This window comes from Lepidochelys olivacea (genome assembly GCF_965140295.1).
Source record: "Lepidochelys olivacea isolate rLepOli2 genome assembly, chromosome: 21".
Taxonomy (NCBI): Eukaryota; Metazoa; Chordata; order Testudines; family Cheloniidae; genus Lepidochelys; species Lepidochelys olivacea.
This window is the reverse complement of record NC_140431.1, coordinates 3,302,045-3,312,690: the sequence shown is the minus strand read 5'-3', so window position 1 is coordinate 3,312,690 and position 10,646 is coordinate 3,302,045.

The window sequence follows — 10,646 nt, the reverse complement described above, 5'->3', positions numbered from 1 at the left end:
GATGCACCCCTCACGGTTCTGCCTGGGTATGTCATTCAGCTTTGGATTTTAAACACCCTGGAACCTGGGCATGATTGGACCTGGGTTTTTTTCAGTTCAGGCAATTGTAAAGCACAACCCCTGTGGAGTGAGGAGAAGGGGTGCCTCACATGTATTGCTCTATGGTTACTCCCCCTGGACAATGGTGGGGTGGCCTCTGGGGACTCTGCAAGGACTCCTGATGTTCAATCCTCACTCTCTATCTGAGGAAAATGGCTGCAGTGCAAAGTCCTGAAGGATAAGGGGTGCTAACTCTGAAGGAAAGATGGATGATTGTTTATATTTCATATTTAATTACATTGTAATTAGCATTTTAAGTGTTCAATGGCTGCATCTCTTTAAGCAGGTGAAATTGCGACTTTGGGTGTCGCAGGTAACGCAGGGGCCTGTTTCACCAGAAATCCATCTTACCCGGGTCATAATTAGGTCCCAACAGCGTGAAAGTGTCCTTCCCCCGGATTATCCAATCGCTTATTGTCCCATTGGATTTGGTGCCCTTGAAATATATTGGGCTGCCAGAGGACTGTGCTGTGCTGTTCTGTGTTTTCCGAGTGACCCAATCGTTACTTGTCAAAAAGAATCAGGTGACATTGCAAGCACTTGACCTATATTTGTGCATGTATCTAACCCCCTCACCGATTTCTCAGGCCATAGTTTTCCTTTTCCATTAGTGCAGGCTGATATTTTGCATTGCGACACATCACACGGAGACGAATTGGTCCTTGTCTCATTGCATCCCATCACGTGGGGAAGTCAAGTGGAAAGCACAATGTTTCCTTTGGTTTTTGTTTTATGCTTCTGTACAGGTAGATGAGGACTTGTCATCAGCAGGACAGTGGGGTGGGAGGAGGTATTTTTTCATATTCTCTGTGTATAAATAAAGTCTGCTGCAGTTTCCACGGCATGCATCCGATGAAGTGAGCTGTAGCTCACGAAAGCTCATGCTCAAATAAATTGGTTAGTCTCTAAGGTGCCACAAGTACTCCTTCCCATTAATGTAGCATGCCTTGGCACCGCCAATCAAGCATAACAAATTTGGTGCTAATTAAAACGTTGCATCTCATTCTGGAGAAAACCTCATATCAAAGATCATTTCCGTAAGGGAGAGAAAATATAGTCTGACCCTAGCTCTGGGACCCTGAGTTCTAAAGACTGAATTCTTGACACTGAATCCGCTATGGCTTTGGGAAAATCACTTGACCTTTTTTGATGAAGCACCTGTAAAATGTGGGTAATGGCACTTATTTCCCTACCTGTTGTGAGGGAATGTCTTTGAAACAATAGACAAGTGTCATCAGAGACAATTTATATAAGACACAGTTTTTGCTCGGAACAGAGTTATTTAAATTGGTGAAACCTTCCTAGCATGGACACACCTAAATCCTGGTGCAAGCTGTATATAGGCCAGGCCCCTGTCACCATTATAACAAAAAGAGGATGTTTACCATTTCTGATGCTTCTTTGCTTTTTTTGTAATTAACTTGGTGAATTCTAAATTAATAACAAAGCATTAAAATAAAATAAAAACCCTCCCTGATTTCTAATACTATCTTGCCAGCCCATTGTCCTGAAGGGAAACTCAGCCAATCTGGTCATAATATTTTAAAAACAATTAAAATGAGTGAGAGAATAATTCAATCAATGTCATAAGGGCAATGATTCCCAGTGCATAAAAATAAAATAAAAAAAGTTGAGCCATGTCACCTTCTATAACTTTCTCCAACAGCATTTATAGTTCATGTGGTCTTCTGGATTTGATCTCTCCCTGCCCTCTCTGTGGTATCCTTCCCCTCCCCTGGCTTCCCCTCTTTAATCTGCACTATCATTTCTTAGACATTTCTTCACTGCTGGTTGGATGATCTTATGACATTTCCAGCCTTCAGAATAAATCATTTAATGTGAAGGTTGGACATGTCATAATGTGTACATTGCAACTGATGTTAGAAAAACACATTTACTCTGCAGCTGGTTGCATCATGCCTATAAATAACATAATTTATTTACAGAAATATGTATTTCCCTTTGTGCTTGTATATTAGACCAAGGACAGAGTAGGCCCGTTACTCAATGAAGGGGGAAAGACAATAACGGAAAATGTGGAAATGGCAGAAGTGCTTAATGACTTCTTTGTTTTGGTTTTCACCAAGAAGGTTGGTGGTGATTGGCCGTCTAAAATAATGAATGCGAAAATGAGGTAGGATCAGAGTCTAAAATAGGGAAAGAACAAGTCAAAAATTACTTAGACAAGTTAGATGTCTTCAGATCACCAGGGCCTGTTGAAATGCGTCCTAGAATACTCAAGGATCTGAGAGGAGATATCTGAGCCATTAGCAATTATCTTTGAAAAGTCATGGAAGATGGGGGACATTCCAGAAGACTGGAAAAGGGCAAATATAGTGCCCATCTATAAAAAGGGAAATAAGGACAACTCGGGGAATTATAGACCAGTCAGCTTAACTTCTGTACCCAGAAAGATAACAGAGCAAATAATTAAGCAATCAATTTGCAAACACCTAGAAAATAATAAGGTAATAAGTAACAGTGAGCATGGATTTGTCAAGAACAAATCGTGTCAAACCAACCTGATAGATTTCTTTGACAGGGTAACAAGCCTTGTGGATGGGGAGAAGAGGTAGACGTGGTATATCTTGACTTTAGTAAGGCTTTTGATACAGTCTAGCATGACCTTCTCATAAACAAACTAGGGAAATACAACCTAGATGGAGCTACTATAATGTAGGTGCATAACTGGTTGAAAAACTGTTCCCAGAGAGTAGTTATCAGTGGTTCACAGTCATGCTGGAAGGGCATAACAAGTGGGGTTCCGCAGGGATCGGTTCTGGGTCCGGTTCTGTTCAATAGCTTCATCAATGATTTAGATAATGGCATAGAGAGTACACTTATAAAGTTTGTGGACGATATCAAGCTGGAAGGGGTTCCAAGTGCTTTGGAGGATAGGATTAAAATTCAAAATGATCTGGACAAACTGGAGAAATGGTCTGAGGTAAATAGGATGAAATTCTATAAGGACAAATGCAAAGTACTAAACTTAGGAAGGAACAATCAGTGGCACACATACAAAATGGGAAATGACGGCCTAGGAAGGAGTACAGCGGAAAGGGATATGGGGATCATAGTGGACCACAAGCTAAATATGAGTCAACAGTGTAACACTGTTGCAAAAAAAGCAAACATCATTCTGGGATGTATTAACAGGAATGTTGTAAGCAAGACGCGAGAAGTAATTCTTCCACTCTACTCCGCGCTGATTAGGCCTCAACTGGAGTATTGTGTCCAGTTCTGGGTGCCACATTTCAGGAAAGATGTGGACAAATTGGAAAAAGTCCAGAGAAGAGCAACAAAAATGATTAAAGGTTTAGAAAACGTGACCTATGAGGGAAGATTGAAAAAATTGAATTTGTTTAGTCTGGAGAAGAGAAGACTGAGGGGGGACATGATAACAGTTTTCAAGGACATAAAAGGTTATTACAAGAAGGAGAAAGGTAAATTGTTCTTCTTAACCTCTGAGGATAGGACAAGAAGCAATGGGCTTAAATTGCAGCAAGGGCAGGTTAGGTTGGACATTAGGAAAAACTTCCTAACTGTCAGGGTGGTTAAGCACTGGAATTAATTGCCTAGGGAGATGGTGGAATCTCCATCATTGGGGATTTTTAACAGAAGGTTAGACAAACACCTGTCAGGAATGGTCTAGATCAGTGCTACTCAAAGTGCTGGTCTGTGAGCACATTGGAAAAAAAAATTGCCGGTCCCCCACAACAGATAGCTTGAGAAGCACTGCTCTAAATAATACTTAGTCCTGCCTTGAGTGCAGGGGACTAGACTAGATGACCTCTCGAGGTCCCTTCCAGTCCTATGATTTTTATGATTAACTCATTACTTGCTGGCACTGAGTTGAGACTGGTGCTCGTATCTGTGGCTGCTATTATCATTGTGATGACGATGATGGAGTTCTCCAATTATAGAAAAAGGTGTCTATCCAGGCATCCCTGACACAAGTTACAAAACCAAAAGTAATTAATTTTCTATTAGAAAACTAAAATATCGTGTCAGCAAGGATTCTATTATCTGTTTAGCACCTTTTACCAACTGTAGAACACAAATAATGCTATTAGGGTCATTTGTGATTATGAACTGATTACTAAAGTTTTCTGCATCCCTGACACATGTATTGTACATTATTAATTGTTTTTTGCGTGTAATTATGAATGTTCCTATTGTATTCACAGAACTGAATGGACTCTCAAAGAAAGAAAGAAAGAAAGAAAGAAAGAAAGAAAGAAAGAAAGAAAGAAAGAAAGAAAGAAAGAAAGAAAGAAAGAAAGAAAGAAAGAAAGAATCTGTCTGAAAAAGTTTGAGAACCACTCAGCCAGATAAAAATGTGATATCTGGCAAAGTAGACCCATTGGTGGATAATTAGCTGTTTAAATAGCCAAGTTAAATAACATAGAGCTAGGGATAATCTAATCCCCTCCTCTCAGTTGAGATCAGATCTCCTGTGTATGTACCCTGTGAGGAAAGCCAAGTTAGTCCTAGGTGTGTTCTCCTTAATTTGACCGTTTAAAGAACTAATCCTTCTCTAGCCTGGTTGTTATTTTAGATACCCCCAGTGTATCAAGTGTCATACTAGTATCTGTTCAAATGCGTGTGAGTGTGCGAGTGTTTGTGATAGCAATCACAGTATTCCAAGGGATATGGGAGAGGTGGCTACATCTTTGCTGAATCTGCAGCTCTGTCTCAGATCTAAGCTGAACAGTTTTGCCAAGCCTGACGAAATGGACCCGAATCATTCCAGCAAAAATGCATTTAATTCCTCCAGGCCAGCGCATTAACAAAATACCCTTTGTCTGCTACTTGAAATCATGACTACAGAGTAAAGCCATTCCCTTTCTTAATGCATAACAGTTCTGCCAACCAAACGATTGCAACATGCCCTTTGTGAAAAATCCTGGATAACTAAAGCCTTGCGATCATACAACATAAATGTCTGAAGCTCCCAGCTTGAAAACACTCTAACAGCTTTCAAACTGGAGCGTGGGGATCTTTGAGACTTGGCATTTCCCTACATTCAGTGAGGGAATCTGTCTCCTGCAGGGACTCCAACCAAACCCCTGTAGATGTTAATGCTAGAGCTAAAGGGGAATATCCTGTTGCTGTCTTTAAAGATTAAAGGAAATTTTTATTTTCCATGCTGGCCTCCAACCAGTAAGAGGTGAGACAGTTGCACGTGTTGCCGTGACCTGCATGCCATGTGTTAAGCCTTCCAGAGTAACAAAGTATTGGAATAATCATATGCCAATATGGTTGCCCCACAATGCAGCCATAGGCACTCAGCAGGGGAAACTAGGAAGGAAGTTCCAATCAGGAGCTAAACTAAATATCTGCTGTAGGTGCTTACATGGCCCTTGTTACCCCAGCATCGGAGCACCTAACCAGTCCCCAGCTGAACTGCAACAACCTGTGGAGTAAAGACATAATGTGCACTTTACTACATATCCCTGACTGCCCAGCCAGCACTAGGTGTGGGGCAAAAGACAAAGGCACAACCTGGCCTCTCAGCCGAGGCTGCCATCAAAGGCGACGCCAGTTACAGTCAGTTATGAAATGGGTAGCTCACTACAAAGGAAGAGACTGACACCTCCTGAACAGACACACACACACACCATTTTATGCAGGCCATTGAGTTATTAGGTTATTCAAAGTATTGGGATAGGGATACAGCTGAACCTGTCTCATTTTCCACATCAGACCTGAGCTTCATCCATTCCAGTATTTCATGTTTAACAGTGGCCAGAGCCAGCTATTTCTGAGGATGGTGTCAGAAATCCAGTAGTGGGAACATGTGGGCTAACCTGCCCCCAGGGAACGTTTCTTCCTTATCCCGCGTTAGTTAGAGGTTGGTTCATGCCCGGAAGCAGGAGGGCTTAGATCCCTTGCAAACTTTTGAGTTCTGTTTTTTGTTTTTGGACAGAGTCCTGTAGAATTTAATAGGAAATTGTAAGTTGTTTGGACCAGACTATACAATTTAATACTTATGTCCCTGCTCTAGAATTCTACGGAATGCTTAAAAAAACACTATAGAAAATACACCATTGAGTTGATATTTTATAGTGTTTAGAGTAACTTCTCCAGAACCTTATTAGTTTAACCTATTAAATTCTTTCAGACTTTTCAATAAGGCACTATATATCATTATTACTATATTACAGATGCCTCAATTGAGATCAAGGCCCCAACGTGCTACTTACTGTACAAATACAGAGCAAGAGACCATCCCTGCCCCTAAGAGCTTTGGATCTAAATAGACAAGGGACAGGAGGGGAAACAGGGGACAGAGAGATAAAGTGACTTGCCCATAAGGAGAACAGCAGAGTCGGTATAGAAATCCGCTCTTCTGACTCCCTGTCCACTACTCTACACTTCCAGGGAAGGGTGTCAAAGTCACACTTTCTCTCAGTTTAGAACATAAAAACGGCCACACTGGGTCAGACCAAAGGTCCATCTAGCCCAGTATCCTGTCTGCCGACAGTGGCCAATGCCAGGTGCCCCAGAGGGAATGAGCAGAACAGGTAATCGTCAAGTGTTCCATCCCATGTCTCCCACTCCCTATTTAATTTCCTATTTGCACAATGATAATAAACAGGTGGTTATTTTGAAGAAACACAGACAGGACTGAAATGGTTTATTTTACTCTTTCTAGCTATTTTGTAATGCTCAGTAAATTAACTTTTTTCGGAGTGTTTGGTTCCTGGGATTAATACTCTAGCCCGGTGCACAGGAGACACAGACACAAAACCCATCAAGTGATAATAGTCTTGAGTGTTCATTTCCCACATAACATTAGAGGAAATTACTTCTCACTTTCTTTCTGAAAGCCTTTCCACTTTCTTGTTACCGTGTACCTGACAGGCAGCCGCAAACAAACGTTCCTGGAGGGGTTCTGGCAGCTGTCAATCATATGCAACTCACTTCGGAGCCCAGGAGTTTCCTTCCTTCCCTCTTCATTAAAAAAATTAATAAATTGAGGTGCTGGAGGAGAGGTTTAGGCCTTTAAATCAACCCAATAAATTAGCCAGATTATCTGGATTACACAATAGAAACTGTTTTGACATTTAATCAAGCATCTCTGCTGATGGTTGATAACTCTGACATTTAACCATGATGAAATTAACATTTCAGAGGCAGGGAGTATGATGCAGGGCTTTAGCTCAGGAATTGGAGGCAGGAGACCTGTGCTCTGTTCCCAGCTCTAACAGCGTCCTTGGACACCTCACTTAACTGCGCCTTGCCTCAGTTTCCCCATCTGTCAAATAGGGATATCAATACTCCTTTCTTAAACCAACTTGGTGCAGACTAACAGTACTAGCCAAAGCTCACTTACCTCCCTGCTCCCCCACAAACGTCACAGGTTAGTTTTTGGGAGGCAGTTCTTGCCCTTGGTTATTCAAGACCATGTGTTATAAACTTGTTGTGTAGGAGTTTCTTGATGTGGATAAGTATCCACTATTGGCTGAGTTGATCCTACCCCAAACTCATTTCGCTCATGATCAAACCTGGGCCCCAGAAGTTCTCACTGTCAATGAGATTAAAGAATGAATGATCTGTTTCCCTTGTTTATATATACGGTATAGACAAACCAATCTCTTGAAGTTCCTACACACACCACATTGGTATGCACTTCAGTAGATTTATAAGTTCAATCTGTACACTATATGTTTCTTTAGGTTTAAATGTTTATCTATAGCATAACCCACAAATGCTCTTGGTTGGTTTGAAAAATGCAGAGTCATAAAGAACACACCTGTACATTGCAGAAAGCGGCCAGGTAATAGACTATATCAGTGCTTCTTAACTAGTGCTCTGCACAGCACTTGTTCAGTTTCCAACTCTTAAAATACCTGCTTTTTCTTCTTACTGAAAATCTAAAATTTGGACATATGATTGAAGATCCAACCTCTTGGGTCAGATGTAAAACTAAAGTCCCATGGAAACTTTCTGTGAAAGTTGAAGTCTTAACTCCATTGTCTTGGCTACTACATTTAAAATCAGGTAAATTACGTTCCACCTCCCTAAATCCCTCTATGGATTCAACTGGATTTGATACTCTTCTAGCCCTACGCTTTGCTGTAGTGTTGCTGTGCGCTGTTAAATAGCTGCCGCAGTCCATTCGACTCCAGAGGTGGCTACAGTGCAGTGATGAGTGAAGTGATCCTCGAGTATAGATTGTAAAGCACTTTGGGTTCCTTCACGGTGAAGAGAACACATTGAATATAAAATGTGATGTTTTTTATGAGTGCTAATAAAAAATCTCATACAGAATCTCTGATTCCTTGCAAATACCAATTACCTCCGCCTAGCTGAGCCTGTCTCCTTGTTGTGATTCTTTGCAAGTGTTCCTCCATCATTCCTCTGCAGTTATTTGTCCAGCTGTAAATAAACACAATTTCTAAAGAGAACAAGAAAGGACTCTCCTAATCTTCACCAGGGCCGGGAGTGAGTCAGGGGTGTTGTAATGGTTTTTCAGGCAAGTTTTGTTGGTTGCAAAGTCTGGGTTATGTTTCTTGGTTGATTAGCTCCCAGGGTCAAATTTCGGTCATCTTGAGCTGGCCCAGCCAAACCGTCAGTCAGATCATTGTGGTTGGTTTAGAAACCAACACAGAGCCATTTAATTCCCAGGGATGAGGGATGACATGGCAAGTCCAGTGGTGGGAAACTGGGTAATCCATGCCACACCATGCTGCTTGACTTGCTGAGAGCCTGCTTTCTCTTGGCAAAGCTGAGCTCTCAATCAGCTTGGAGGAAGGGAAGTGACAGCAACTGTGTATGCAGCATGTTGCCCACACTGGAGTTTGCACTCCCACAATTCCCTCTGCATTCTTCCCTTAGGATGCTGGGTTTGTCCCGCCAAGGAAGTAACAGGGCTTGTCCTTCACAAAATCAGCAGATCCCCCAGGATTTACAAAGACACAGAGCTATCTTTGCCTCTTGGGTTCTCCTTCTGTTTTCAGTCCTCCAAAGAGCATGCTCTGTTCTGCAAGGGTTGGCCCCTGCAACCTCCTCTGAGAGAGGATGTACAGGGCAGAGAGGAAAAGTTGACTGAGTTGCCATTAACTTACTTGCCAAAGTCCTGTGGGGCTTTCGGGGTCAGGATGACAATGCAGGAGAGGGGGCATTTCCCTCTTCTGTGATGACCCCAAAACATGACCCTAAGGTCCCCTCCTGTGTGTGTTTCCTCTGCGCATGGAAGTACAGGAGATGATATGGCCCATTATGATGAAGAATCAGCTATCTGCTGAAGGCCTAGAGGGCCCGTTTGGACAAACCCCAGAATCTGAGGAGCTCATCCAGATGCAGTGAGTCTGTGAAATGGGGCTGGAAGGCTCATAAAAGGCACCTTTTCCAGGTGGCATTTCCAGTTCTTCCTGCTCCCTCCTGGGCTGGAAATACTGTAGGAAGAGCCTTCTTCCTTGTATTTCACCACTGGAGCTCCTGGCCTGCTTGGAAACCTGTGGTGAAATCCTGGTCCACTGAAATCAATAGGAGTTTTGCCATTAACAACCATGGGGCCAGGATTTCACCCCAGAGGCTCCATGGTGAAAAGGGAATCTAGTGGGACGTGGAGGGGAAAGCTGACCAAACTATTTCCCACCTGAGGAAAAGTTCAGAGGCTCAGGCTCACTTTGAGTTCTGGCCTCCAGTTTAGAAGGAGATTTTATTTTATCTGAAGAGTCACATATCTTCTTAAAAAGAAAAGGAGGACTTGTGGCACCTTAGAGACTAACAAATTTATTAGATCATAAGCTGTCGTGAGCTACAACTCATCACGAAAGCTTATGTTCTAATAAATTTGTTAGTCTCTAAGGTGCCACAAGTCCTCCTTTTCTTTTTACAGATACAGACTAACACGGCTGCTACTCTGAAACCTGACATATCTCCTTAGTTAGGCCTGAGCCAGATCTCTGGGGCCAGCTGGGAATTTCGGATCTGCATCTGCATCCATACTTCATAGCTCAGGGATGAGTGGCTGTGATACACAGGCAGCTCCAGCTGTAAGTCAATCCCTCTGAGCTCCTCTGAAGGAAAACCTCTCCCCTCCCATCCCCTATCCCACACCACCTCCATCCTGCCTGTATTGCCTCAGAAAGGAGTATGCTGTCAGCTCAGCTACAACCCCCATCTGCCTCTATGTGAAGATGGGCACCAGCCAGCCCACCTCGCCCACCCCTTTGATCCTTATCACAAGGGGAATGACTCCGTAAACCTGTCTGGGCTTCAGAGGCAAAGCATAGGAGTCTGTGGAGATCTGGGATTGAATTGTGCAACCTCTGAAATATGTAGGCTAAATTCTGCTCTTTGCTGCACTGGTGTAAACTTGGAGTCACTCCATTGGCTTTCCCTACACTTACGCTGCAGGTTAAGCGTTAGAATCAGGGCTTTGGACTTGAAAGAAATAGAAATGATATTTCATTTAATCTCCGCCTCCCTCTGGAGGAGGTATGCAAGCCGGGGTTCCTTCTGATCCTCTCTGGGAGGGCTGCCGGGGTGGAAAAGAAAGGTCCCATGTTATTTTCTGGGTAGTGTAGAGGATG